This window comes from Heliangelus exortis, chromosome Z, assembly GCF_036169615.1.
Source record: "Heliangelus exortis chromosome Z, bHelExo1.hap1, whole genome shotgun sequence".
NCBI classification, from domain to species: domain Eukaryota; kingdom Metazoa; phylum Chordata; class Aves; order Apodiformes; family Trochilidae; genus Heliangelus; species Heliangelus exortis.
The window spans coordinates 32,971,296-32,984,751 of record NC_092454.1 but is presented as its reverse complement, the minus strand read 5'-3'; the positions used below and the strand labels follow the sequence as shown (position 1 = coordinate 32,984,751).

General features: G+C 39.7%; 1 long non-coding RNA gene across 1 annotated transcript; it reads right to left on the bottom strand.

Moving 5' to 3' along the window:
• Window positions 1-667: 667 nt before the first annotated feature.
• LOC139790033 (uncharacterized) lies at window positions 668-10,563 on the bottom strand. Its single transcript, XR_011723353.1, has 2 exons — window positions 8,529-10,563; window positions 668-870 (listed from the first exon to the last, which is right to left on the bottom strand). It is a non-coding gene; the product is annotated as an uncharacterized lncRNA (long non-coding RNA).
• Between the last annotated feature and the right edge of the window lie 2,893 nt (window positions 10,564-13,456).

Below are 13,456 nucleotides of genomic sequence, written 5' to 3'. Positions count from 1 at the left end.
GATGAGAATATCCTAAATTCAGATACCCAAGCTGAAACATCAACAAGCAGGAACAGAAAGCTGTCGCCATCTCTCACCTCTTCCTGGCTGTAAGGGTTTGCTTATCAATAGTGCTGAGAGAATAACATGCATGTCTCTCAGCTAGGACTGCTGCAAGGAGGCTGCCAGGAGGTGCCTGGAGCCTACAGACAGGGAGACAGACGCAATTGCCAGCAGTCTAGCACAGACACAGATAAGAAAATTCAGACTTGTCATCAACGAGGAATGAGAGGTGGTGTAAGGGGCTTTCTGAGGGCATCTTGCAAGAGCTCTAATGTGGTATAATATGCACCAGGTAAGAGTTCAATGTAGCTGCAACTACTACATAAAAGGGAGACAGCAAGTGAATACAGAGACATGAGCAGCTGTGCAACCCCCTGTTTGTCTTGAATCAGTTATAAGGAAGCTGCACCTTGCAGTGAAAAAATATGTTCCAGATACCTCTTAGACAAGCCTGCTTCTTAGTTAACAAAGTGCCAGAGCCAAAAGTATCCCTGATGCTTGTTTTCTTATTCTTAAATGCTAGAAGAGTATTTGCTGCTGCTTTATCCTGAAAGTCATCCAGACTAGAACTGCAGGTACTGCGCTTCAGTATGAATCATAGCATAAATATCACCACAGTCACTGCTCGTCACAAACAGGTTTATTTCAAAATTATTATTGCAACATTCGTCCTTTTCTTGTCTGTTTTACAATCCTTCCTTGACTCCTGTCAGCACACTTGTCTCAGGAAGATGATGAGAGAGGGTCTCATTTTGCTCCCGGTCACCCTTGGAGGCACAATTTGTTCAATGCACCTGTGAAAGGTGAGGGGTCTCTCATCTGACCATTCTGTAAGGTAAACAAACGTGGTGATTTCACACGGTCAGGGTTTTTTGCAATGTAACTACATATCTGTTGCATTTGATTTCCTGCACAGCCTGTATGCAGTGCACTCTGGTAAAATAAGGGGAAGTGTCTGGAGCCTGGAGACACTCGAATGCAGCACTGCTTTGGCTTAAGCCTCTGCCTGAAAACATTGCATTGCACAATCACCAAACACATTGTGCCCTGACCCTTTTCCCCTCCCCTCACTCACCTCCCATCTGTCTGTACCCCAGCTCCTGAATAGTACAGAGAGCAATGCAATGGTGGCTCTGTGCTTGCACATGAGGGACAAATCTCTTATCAGAGGACCTGTAGCCATCCTACTGCCCCTTTGCAACATCATACCTTCAGGCAATCTGTCAGGTAGGGTAAGACTCCAGTAAACAAGAACACAAATCAAAAAACAATGTTCTGACCTATTTAATGGGAAAATACTATGTCAACTCAAGCTACTGGCAGAATTTGCTTAATTGCTATAGCTTCTAGCCAAATAAGTCATGTGTGGACACAGGCATTTGAAGTCACCAAGCCAGCAAGAACCTTGCTCAAAACACTTTAACATGTCTATAAATGCTTGGCTGGACAGGAGTGTATCTAGGTACATGCTGCTTCTGCAGAAGCAAAAAGAGTCTGCGAGTTGTTTCAGAGGGAAAGCATAATGCCTTTATTTGTCTTGTGCTCTGGGTGCCGTGTCCATCCATGTTAATGGCTGTGAATGTGCCCTGTTCTGCTATTGCTCCCTGCTGAAGAAGGCCCTATAGAGGACACAGTCCTCCTTTCAGTTACCCTCTTCATGCAGACAGATACCTGGGCTTATCTCTCAGGGGAAACAACATGACAAGTAGGAAAGCAAGATTTTCCAGAAACGTTTACCGGGCAGAGATGGCTTATTTAAACAAAGAGGGGGAAAAGAAACCACCATGAACATCCGTTCTAGCCTGAGGAACCTCAAAACTTCCTCAAATGATGAAAGAAAACTTTACAGTCTGTACAGGAAGAAACTATATAAAGCAAGGCTCAAAGACAAGTGAAAAAAAGGCTGTAAAGACTCTACATAAAACAACACTCTCTATTCCAGTCTTTATGTGCTAGTAATGGGACCAACCATTAATCTCATCTGTGTCATTGCTTCATCACCTGTGCCTAGAGAAAATGCTCAGTTTATGATGCTCAGAATCTTCTCTTCCCTACTAAGAACCTCTGAGGGAAGAAAACTCAGAGGGTTTGGAAGAGAATGAGAAGTATCGTTCTAACATAAATGTACAAACAGCAATACCACCACATTCAAGCCTGCAGTTTGGATTCTTTGGACACTGGATGTATGTGACTATCAAATACTGCTGTAACACTTGGACAGGCTGGAGCAAATCAGTAATAATTCTTATATTCTGTTTTGCAGAAAATAATACCTGCAAAAACTGATGCATCAGCTCACAGCATCTTCAGGACAGAGAGAAAAGTTTCTCTTACCTGTTGTACTAGGCCTCCATGGCATATAATTTGCTTTCACAATTTTTTTGCAGTTGCTTCTCATTAGCTGTTTCCGCAGCAAAAATTTCAGATTAGCCTCCATTTAGCTGTCTAAAAAGTACCATCCTAAGTGGTCTAACTGCTTTTCTAAGATGTTTGTTTAGAAAAATCATATATGTTTATGATCTTTGTTGGTTTCTGCTATTGACAAGAAATACATTGTCACACCATACTTGGCAGTTTCAAGGTATTCAATCTTTACCGTGATTCTACTTACCCCACAAGACATAATGAAAAACAGTCAAACAAAAAAGTCAAACAAAAAAGTCAAACGAAAAACTCCTCCTGTCTCTTCCTCCTCCTTTGTCTGCAAGTCTGCCTGTTTGAAATGCAAATGCTTGCTCTTCCTAGCCAAGGATGCTGCTCTGCCCTTTTTCTTCAGCACACTTCAGTCTTTTTACCAAATTCTGCAGGTAGAAATGTGTTTCCTTTTGCTCTTCATAGCTTGGTTTCAACATTTTAAGAACTTGCTTGTCTTCAAACAAAGAGGTAGCTTTAGGATCTTCTGTAAGTAAATGGCTGTGGCGACAGCTGGGACATGTGGGTGGCAGAAAAGATGGTGGGTGAGTAGAATCAATTAATTCTTGTTATCTCTGGATTCTCTATTTTGTCTCCTGTTCCTCTTTTCCTCTCTGTGCATTTTGCTATGATTCACACAAAGCAGTATTTTTTCATTTTTCAAAAACAGGAAAATGGAAAAACCTGTTTCTGCTTGCACTCACTGTTTATATGAAGCCCCTGCTTTGTGGCATACTCAGCAGTTTAGTGAGAAAAACACAGGTTAGTAACTCCAAAAAGCTGTTTGAGAAGGTAACCCTGGCTGTTCCCAGAATCAGTGGGAGGAAGGAACAAAACAGAAACACAGGGAAAAAACAACAGGTTCAATCACAGGTACAACAACAGATACACAGTAGGTACACAACCACAAGTACATAACTGAAGGTGAGGAGAAGGTTTTCCAGGGACTGAGAACAAAACTGTGCTCTTGCAATGTATCTCACCTATTCGGCATTCATAAAGTGCCACCCACAGCTCCATTATCTGCAGTCTTATCAGAAAAAAAAAGAGCTGCAGAAAGCATCTGGGTTTCTATGAATATACTTTAGTTGTACCATGTGAGAAAAAGTAACCAGCATCCTTCTCAGCTCCTCTGCTTAAGGAGAACGGCAACAAGACCTTACTTTGCCCTGGTAGTCATTCTGCCATTTTTTCTTCCAGGTCTGTAGTGAATCAAAATATGCAGAATTGCTTCTGAGCTGATCAATTACAAACATGTTTCATGAACTCTTGTAGTCTTTCCAGTATTTTGCATGAAACAAACATGGCCTTTTTGAACGAAAATGCTAACGTTTATCTCAAAAAAAACCAAAAACCAAACAAAACTAAAACCAAAAAACCAACAAAACAAGACAAACAAAAAAAAAAAAAAAAAAAAAAAACAAACAAAAAACCAAAAACCACAAACCACAAAAAACCCCCACCAAGAACCTCAACTCTGGACAACTCTGCAGCAATACATATGCTAACTTGTAAGTCTGAGGAATTTGTCTTTGCAGCCAGGCTTTAGCTAGGAAAATATTTCGAACAGCATCTTGTCAGCTGTGTGGAGATCTCATAGAAAAAACAGTCCCAAATAATTTTCAAGGCTGATACCCTACTCCCTCACAGGACTCAATTAATGAAGCATCACTAGTTAAAATTCATGGAAAATTCAATCAGTGCAACACCTTACATTTAGCAGTGATATCATTACACATTACAGTGAGTTATTTTATTATCTCCTTTTTATTTTGTTCTGATTATCTTCAATCGAGATTTACCTGAAAACATACGATGTACATTAACATAGTATTTAGGGTGGCTGCTTTCCCTGACAGCAAGAAGGCTGACAATGAAACTGAATTTTACAGAGTGAATGATCTTGCTGATAAGGGTTGGGGGCAGGAGGGAGTAAAATTTTATTTTTGCTCTTTTTTCAAAAAGAAGTTGAGGCATACAGGAGTTCTATAACTAACTTGATGGGTGGAAGAGAACAAGTCAGGGAAAATGTTAAGGAATTCAATGTATTCTTCTTAAGCCAACTAGCAACTTTATCTTTTGTTTGTCTCCATTTTCACTCTGCACAGCACACAGGCTTTGTCGCATGAGGAAAGGTTAAGCACTGGTGGCAGGGGGGCTGCAGCTGAGGAAGTGGACTTCTGCCTCGCTGAGATTACCACAAGAGGAGCAAACAACCTCGGTGGCACTGGGCTTGTATGGGATCATCTGCAATGAACAAAATTCTCCCTGAGTCCAGGTGAAAAGGTCACATCATGGCCAGAGCTAGTACATGCAGATCTATCTGTGCTAGCCATTCTGGTATCACTTAAAAACATGTGTATATTGATTCCTGTTTTAAAGCAAACATGGAAAGCCAGCCAGTTATCTGAATCTGGATGATCTGAACTATTTTTAACAGAAAATGAGTACCTACCAGCCTGCATTTTATAGCTCTGTAGAAGGTGACTTAACGTTTTCAGCCCTCTCAAACAAAACTGACAGCTCTAGACATGAATACTGGCCAAGGGCAATAGTTTTTAAATGTAATTTTTTAACGTAACCAAATACAGGAAGAAATATGGGCTAGTCTTAGACAGACTTAGGCACTTATGCTTGACTTGCCTCTCAGTGAGTGGTTAAGGAGAGGAGGATAAAAAATCCTTCTGTGTGAAGCTAGAAATCTTTCTAGACAGCTCAACCAAATCAGTTCTAGTACTTGATTAGAGAATTTTTGTTTCAACTACTTCTTCAAGAGGAGAAATTTTTAATACTATTATGAAGGAGTACTTAAGTGATTGTAGGATACTAATTTAAATGATCATATGATACTCAGTGCAGAACATCACCACAGCATGTTTTTCCATTAGCAGTAATTTTCATGTATATTCTGTGAATGTTTTATGACAGTACCAATTCATTGAACAATACACAAAACAACGTGTGTAATGTTACATGTGAGTTATGGATATGTTATTTCAGTAAACAGCTTCTGGTAATGCAGGTGAAACCCCAAAACAACTAAAACTCTTTCCAAAAATACTCATCTTGCTAGGAAAAAAAGAGAAGTTCTGGAACTGTGTGCCAGGACCAAGGGCTTGTGTAAATGTGCATTGAAACCTACAGCAGGGAAAGTCTCTGTCAGCACTGGTGGCAGCTGCAGCAGCCAGGCAGACTAATTCCCATAGGACAGAGGAGGGACGTATCACCCAGCAGCTCCCAGCATGGCTACCCCAGCCTTTGCCAACCAAGATAGCTAAGGTAAGATAGATAAAGTAAGGAGCTGATACTGCTCTCACTTAAACACAGCTTGTGTTTTGAACAGCTATTTGTTTAGTCAAACACAAAATTCTTTAAAATAAAAAGTTAACTGGGGGAGAGGAAACAGCCAGTGCTGTTTGGACTGCGGTGTATGCCCAGCTGTCTGCCCTTCATGCTAGCAGGAGGTGTTCGTCACCCTTACCTAGGGCAGGGCAGCAGAAGGCAACCCAGGCACGTGGCACTGGAACAGTGCCTGGGCAAAGGGGGTTTCATCATCACCTCTCCAGTGATGGGCAAAGGTCAAATATTTGCATTAGATGATGGGTATTGTAGGTAATGAGTTGGCTGCAAGGCAGTGTGCAGAACAGCTTAGATGGCTGATATCCAAGTCTCTGACATGCAGCAATACTTGCAGCAATGTTACTTGGGGAGGGAGGAACCTGCTCGTAAAGGATGCTGTCATGAGAATGGTGAGGCTTGGACTTTAGATTTAGGCCCAAAATTTAGACAGCCAGGCCACAGGCTCCAGCACAGCTAAATAGTACCAAGGGTGATCACCCCATGCCAGCCCACCTTTCTAGCACTGCACAACCACACATGAAAAGATCACCTATTACAAGAGCAGAGGAAGACTCTGGTGATGGGGATGAGAAGTGATGTCGTAAATATTGTGTCAGTCACCTACTGTGTTCTTCTGCAAGCCTAGGGTAAAGGCCTAGTGAATCCCTATGGATATTTTCATAAGGAGCAAGAGGAAATTGCATAAGCTAATAGCTGCTCATGAGACAAGCCAGAGAAGCAGCATTCTCTCAGCTCTCTGTTGCTGCTGCACTGCGTATGGCCTTGTCCTGGAGTCATCAAGACACCACTGCGACTTGAAACAGTATCCTAAAACGTCTTGTTTCATGCTGGCCACTAACTAACCCAGCTTCATCTTCCATCTAGACCTATGTCCCCTGGCACATGCTCATTTTCCATATCCTGTCAGGAATCAGCACAGAAGTCCTTATCTTTCTGCTCTGTTGTCCCAAAGATTCAGAACGTACATTCAAGGTTGAGGGTGCTCAAAGAGGGAGAGATCAAAAGAAACTCTAGCCTACTGATACTGGGAAGATCCCAATCAAGCAAGCCCTTGGTGGCCAGAAAGGTCCTATATAGGACGTTGTGTAGCGTGTGTCTGCCACAGTGATTAAACAGTGTTTAAGATATTTGAAATTATTATGTAAACAGGGCAGCAGTTACCAGCATCCTGGTGTTCAGTGGAATGAGTATACTTCAACTGGCTCTCAGAGACAGGCAAGACAATGTGTATGACACTGATTTCTATCACAGCTGTTCACATTCCCAAAACAAGCTAACTGTTGAATTTATTTTGATTACTAGAAGAGGGGGAAAAAGGAGGTATTTTGATTTGCCAAGGCTAACCTCTGTATTAAAGAGGCTAGTGTGATCTACCCACAGGTCATTGATTTTATTTCAGAGGCACAACAGTGTGGTACTACTTCTCTTTCCTCAGCCTTCCCTTTTGTAAAGTGGGAGTATCAGCTGTGAGTCAACATCACTCTTACCCAAAAGGTACATGCACTGGTCTTTCTTTTCTCTTATCCGATTTTCAAGAAAAGAAACTTTAAGCCAGTGTTTGATTGTTTCAATTGCCTCCTCTTCTGCAAGCAGCTTTTGTTTAACCTTCCCTCACATGATCTGTTAATGAAGCCCAGCCTGTGACTTTTAAGTTTAAAAATAGTTCCTCTCATCACTCGCAGTCTCTAACCTTATCGTAGGAAATGCTTTCCAGCATGTCACTTTGCCCTTTAGACAACAGTGTTCCAAGAACGACAAGAGACAAACAGATTTTTCTTTCATGCTCTGCAGCTGTTTACAACAGCTTGCAGAAGGACTAACACTGCACTCGGTCACTTCAAGATTTATACTCTGAGCTTTGTGACTGCTTCCATTTTAAAACAGAAATGTTGGATCATTGTTTGTTTAAATCAAAATGTGATTTCAAATATTAACTAGTATATAAAACTCTCCAAAGCCTTCTTTGAACTCTGTTAAAATGCCTTTACTGTGAAAGCTAAAGTAGAGATGGGCAGTTAAAAATTGGTCTTTGTCAGAGGAAACTTAAAATACAGACAGCATTTACAACTGCTGATTTGTAGCAATAAAATTTTAAAATTAAGAGAGTCCAGAAATACTAACTACTTTTGTGTAAAATTGAAAAAAAATCCTTTTTAGCCTGAGGAACAATACCACCAATGTCTAATAAATTTTAGAGAAATATTAATAAAGATAAATTATTCCATATTTGAGAAGTCCTACATCAGCAATTTAATATTATACTTATCCACATCTTCCCACTATTCCTCCAGGTTGGCTTTTAAAATCACAAATATCCCCAAACTCAGAAGTTATTATCCACCTGGAACCAGGAGGAGACATTGAGAAAATAAGGAGAAATGAATCAAATTAAGGCTTAAAATTTTAAGTTTGTGAGTTACACCATAGTCTAATCTTCAAAGCTGACTTCAAGTATGAGTCAGTATTTAGCCTCCCTTAAAAAACAGAAGATAACAGAAAAAAAGAACCAACCAAAAAAAATCAAACCCAACCCCCCAGAAAAAGAAAGAAAAAAAAAAACCATGACACAAAAAACCAAACCCAAAACAAACCACAAAACCAAACTTATTTTTTCCAGGCATACAAAGAAAAACTTAATCAGAAAACCTCAAAGGAAAATAATATTGCTTTTAGGAAACCCTAACCACAAATAGTGGCACTACTAGAACCTTCACCCAGTCTTTCTTGCAAGGCATGCAATCCCTTGCATCATCCTCAACTCCTGTGACCAGGTAATACATTAAGATGCAAACCAAGTCGCCTTTGCCTTGTGGGTCAGCAGAGGAGCTGGAATGCAGTTTCTTATCTGGCACTTGGGTGAGGAGATGATGGTTCTGGGAGATCACAAGACTGCTGAAAACAAAGAGGTGTTTCAGAAGCGTTGTGTCACTGTTCCCCAGCCATCTCGCAGGTCTTCAGAAAACTCAGAGGCCTATCTATGCTCCCTCCAAGCAGAACCTTCTTTCTTTTTTAACCTAATAATGATACAACTAACTTACGGGTGCTCAGTTTGAATCTGACTTTTTACTAGGGGGAATCCAAAACAAAGATTCTTAAGTGGGTACTTATGAAAGTCATTAATGCCAGATGGACAGTATGAACTCCAGAGGCACCTCAGATTTTTGCTGAAGAATGCCCAAGTTGGGAGGAAGGATGGTTACTTTTCTGGAAGCTGCAAGGAATAACTAAATTTTTCCATGCTTTTTTGGTAGCCTTTTCACCAGCCATGTCCAAAACAATTTAGGTAAAAATTACCTGCAGTTCCTAAAACTTTTCTGAAACTGGCGTAAAAAATAAGTAATAAAATGAGTAGCATTTCTTAAACTGGCATAAAGACATATGCATTCTGTAATTGTCTTCTCACATCTTCCCTGCTTTCTGGAACAGTTACGCTGATATTAGGAGTTTACTGTGCTTTTTTACTATAAACAGTATCTCTAATACGTAATAAAAACATTATTTTCCAAAAAGAAAGTTGACTTTTTTTTTTTAAGTTTCATTTTCCTATACACAGCTATGAGTCTGGCATTTCTCAAACATAAAACAGACTCCATCATGTAAAACCAGCACAGTGTTCTTTGAAATATACCTGCACTTTTCTAAAGTGGATCAATGTTTGGCTGAAGAGAATTATACCTGTAGCTGGAAATGTTTGGGCTTTTTTGTAGCATGTAATAGAAGTTATTAGATTTAAAAAAAAGTGAAAGTTTGCTTTGAAGTACAGTAATTTGCATTCAAGGGCACGTATTACTTTTAGAGATACCCTGACTAAGACAGTGCTGCAGTAGAAGTCCATTCTTAAGTCATGGTGTAGTCAGGTAAAACAGTAGAAACCAGATTTACACCAGAGGACTTTAACAAAGTATAAATAAACATGTTTGCAGTCATAGCCTTTAAAAAGTAAGCCAGGTCAGATTTTGTATTCCAGAAATAAAGATCCTGCATTTAGACTTCATAGTAACATAAAAATTGGTGTTTGCCTCAATAAAACATCCTTAGTTTGTTGTTTGTAGTAGTGGCATCCAAACTACTTGTTTGTACTTCATCAAGGATCAGAGCACACAAGTTACCTTGAGACAGCTGGTCAAGCCACCTGTGACACACTCTTGTCACAGCTAAGTGTGACATAGCTTTTTCTGCTTACACTGCACAGATGGTTTTGATACATTGCCAGCTACACTGCTGTAGCTTTGTAAGTCAACAACCATTACTTTGCTTTTCTGATTTCTGTGTCTTTTTCCAGCAGAGACAGGTTAGCCTTTTCCTCTGTGCATTTGTAGCAGGAGAATAAAGATGGAAAAGGATTTAGAAGTACAAAACAAGTTAGAGAAATCCAGGATTCAAACAGAGAGGTTCAAGACAGAGAGGACTGTGCTGCACACTCAGGATGTCCAGTGGCAGATGAACTTCATGTTGATGATATGGGTGCCTGGAGATCAATGCTGAGTTCACCCCTCCAACAGCAGAGGCAACACACCACTGTGCAAATTCTCAGGACTATTGAGAAATGCGTGGCCTGTGTCATCTCCTAATTTGTAGGGCCATTGAGCTACAGGGCAGTTGCCAATCTTTTCATTGTCACACTGGAAACATGACCAGTTAATTCGAAGGTGTTGCTCCTTCATCTTAGATAAGTGGTATGACTTTGACAAAATAGTTGGAATTTCACATCTACAGATTTCCTAAAAAAATTTTTTATTCAAAGAAATTTTGAAAGTTACACTCAAAAAATAAGATATTAAAATTTAGGGGATTTTTCCCTTAAGAGTTTTGATCTTTACCTTAGTGCAGAAAAGTCTGTGACTACTGTGATTAGCATGGCTATCTAGGTCTCCTCTGGACTGGATGGCAGGACTCTAGTTTAGCTTTTGAGCAGAAAAACTGAAAGATCTCTTGATTTCCCCCCCTTCCCTCTGGTAGCTTGGAAGGAATCCTTTGCACACAAGACCCCCACACGGTTTCTAATCTCCATGGAGATCGCTTCAATAGGTGAAAGGCTGTTCAATAGGTTGCTGTGACTGAAGCAGGATGTCACAAGGTTGCACAGTTTGATAGAAAATGTTTTCTAGCAGTATTTGCCCAGTTACCACTCCTGCCACTGACCCTCTGTTCCCCTCAGCAGACCACCACCACATCGGGCAATAGGAATAGTGCTGGGATAGTCTAGCAGCAGTATGGCATTTTTATCTTGACTGGAATCATGAACTGCCTCTGCAACATGACTGGCAGTCTTTGCATAGATGACAATATAATAACATACTTGGAGAGAAAATTTCATCCAGGAACTGGAGATAGTCCTAAGACAGATTTGTATCACAGATTTCTATATGGCACACTTGTTACCACAGCTGATTTCCTTTTCATATGCTTATGTTCCTCCACCAAGGCTCCCAGAATTCATTCCCCAAATACCTGGGGAATTGATACGTTCATGCAATGTTTCAGTACAAGCTGAAAGTCAGTATGTGGGAAGCAGAAGTATTTCTGTCTCCTTAAAGAATTTCAGCTAATTCTCAGTTAACATTCCCCTATTTACAGTAGTTAAATATACTCATAGGGTGAAGTTACCTTCCTAGTAAAAATGGTATATGACATCTGGCTATGTGCTCATGCACTAAGAGTATTCATGATGAAATGCAGCACAGTGGTAGCATCACAAGCTATCTGTCTATGGTAACTTCTCCAAAAAAACAGGACCTCATACCATCTGGAAAAGCACCAGTTTTTCTTGGTGCACCTCAGGGCACGTTACAGAGCAGAAGACATGTGATTGATGGTGCAAGACCTCCTGTACTTTTGACCTTACCTCCTGTCATGCCTGCTAAATATCTTGCCCTTTTAGAAAATAAGTCCTCGACCATAGTGCATTGAGAACTTAACTGTAGCCTTTCAGTACTCAGTTGATATCAGATCAAATTGCAAAAACAAAGATACTATATACAGGACTGAGAAATTCCATTCCACAGAAAATGCTGGTGAAAAGCTGTTATATAAAAACTTCCCAAATCCCACACATTTTGAAAAAAAGAAAACAAACAAACAAACAACAACAAAAAACCTACCAAACCCACCAACCAAAAAAAAGCCAAACCAAAAACCAAACCAAAACCAAACCAAAAAAACAAAAAACCCAAGCAAAAAACCACAAACAAATAAACCAACCAACCAACCAACCAAAAAAACAAACAAAAACCCAAGAATCCCCCACTAAACTCAACCAAACAAACAGACAGAACCCCCTAACTGTGAGTTAATCAAACTATATGAAGTTCATCTAATTCTTGCTCCGTCTTTACATGCGAATTGGTTTGCTTATTAGAAGTTTATGGCTGTAGAGATACAAGCACATAGTCTTAGTGCATGCATTTTCATTTTCCTTTACAAAAAAGGAAATGTGTCATTTTTCTTAGAAATGACTGGTCTTGGAACAGTTGTTTGATAACTGGAAATACAAATAGCTGAGCAGAAAGTAGAAGAATATCTAGCTTAATTTTTTCAAACCTACACACACAGTTGCTCGAATTTGTGCAAGTGTGCAGTGTTGCTTGGTTGCTTATTGCAGTGTATGTCAAACTCTTTTTTCCTTTCAGAAACTGTTTCCATGATGTCTGTGTTGTCAGCCAGGTACTAGCCACGTAACAACTTCAGGGGTAACAAGAACTTTCAGAAATTTCATCTACCATGAGAAATGCGATAACATAGCTTTGCAAAGCAAGTAAATATTAGAACGATGAGCAAGTAATTCCGAAAAATACTAATGCATCCAGTGTGTATTTGCTGCTGTTTTGAAGAAGTTATTTCCATGTTTTTATGTTCCTGTTTAAAGTGTAGTGGCTACACATGTATAAACCATCCCGATAGGTTAGTCCTGAGTATTCACATGCAAGCTGTAACTTAAGTAGTTTAGCTTTAAAACATCTTTCTTCAGAGGTTTCACAAGGCTTACTTATGATTACTGACTAATCAAGGAGCACCACTGTTGGGTGTATTTACATATTTTTTTGGGTGCAATTAGTATACCAGTTCAGGAGCAGAAGATGTGCATGGCTACTTGAAAAGACAACTTCTCCAACTTCTCTTCATGTATTTGGTTCTGTGGGACTTCTTGATTACTGGGATAATAATGGGAAACATCTATTGCTCATTTTAATGACTTTTTGTGTCTCAGGACATCAAAAAAAGGGAGCATCATGTATCATATGATTTCCTCCTTTTTACTGTTGCACAACAGTCTAGAAACCTTGTTTTTTTAATCTATATATGTGCTTTCCATTTTGCAAGCTAAGACTATCAGCAATGCCGGCTTTACAAGTTTAAGGGGGAACCTGACATAGCTCATGCAATTATTCTACTACTAGAGGCAAGTTGTCTGTTAAAAACAAAAGTCTGTCTACTCCTGGTTAGATGTTGACCAAGCCTACATGTAAATCTTTTCACATCTTACCTGTGCTGCAAGTCTCGATGTCATGAACAGTGTTTCTAGTGGATATTATCAGATGCTATGCATAAAAACATGTTTTTTTACTGTGTTTATGGTAAAATACTTGACTTTGGTCAGCCTCAGAGACATGAAAAATCCGTTTTCAGATATTAAATTATTAAA